The sequence below is a fragment of the Uloborus diversus genome, unplaced genomic scaffold (assembly GCF_026930045.1).
Source record: "Uloborus diversus isolate 005 unplaced genomic scaffold, Udiv.v.3.1 scaffold_12, whole genome shotgun sequence".
Classification (NCBI taxonomy): domain Eukaryota; kingdom Metazoa; phylum Arthropoda; class Arachnida; order Araneae; family Uloboridae; genus Uloborus; species Uloborus diversus.
This window is the reverse complement of record NW_026557876.1, coordinates 3959342-3960225: the sequence shown is the minus strand read 5'-3', so window position 1 is coordinate 3960225 and position 884 is coordinate 3959342.

Genomic DNA, 884 nt, shown 5'->3' with positions numbered 1-884 from the left:
GTCCACTTCGAAAAATAAAAGTTCTGTCAAGTGAACGTGTGTTTAACTATCAGGTTTGAACAAAAAAAAAAGTAAAATTTTGCAGCAGACTGCAGAAACATAACCAAAAAGTAAACATTTCAAAACCCCCGATTGCAGGAAAATCCTCGAAACAAAAACCCCAAATTTTTTTTCTTTATATTCAAAAAAAAATGGCATCGAATCTTTCATTTAACGATTTTCTTCACGCTACAACTACAAATTTCAATAAAAGCATTGTTGCAAAAAGTGGAGATGAAGCACTGAATAATAATTTGAATGGAGGAAAGCCTTCGAAAAATAGGGATTTTATTTTGAAACCTAAGAGTCATAATTAATAGTTTTTAATTGATATCTCCGCTAATTATTATCGGAGGATCATGTTAAATAGCTAAACATGAAGACGGGAAGATGACAAATCCATCGATACCTGGTTCGATGGTTAATTTACTGTTGTTCGGGAGAAAAAACTTGGACATAGATGACTACATAGGTACATACGCTCAGTTTTTAATTATATAAGATAATAATATATAAGATGTGTGTATGTTCCCTGTATGAACCCACAGTTTATGTCAGATATTGACCAAATTTGGGAGGGAGGTACTTGGGGGGGGGGAGCAAACGCCAAAAAATAACGGAACTGTTCGAATTTTGATGTTAGGACCCGAAAATGGCATTTAATGCCTCTTTCTACCCGAAATAGTTATCCGATCAGTTCAATTTCGACCCCATTGGAAAGCCCACGAAAAATACCCATAGAGCTCATTCATTTTCTTCAAATTTCAAAAAAAAAAAAAAAAAAAGAAAGATACTGTAGAATCAGTGGGAAACAATTAAGAAACACTTTTAAGCCTAATGTAACT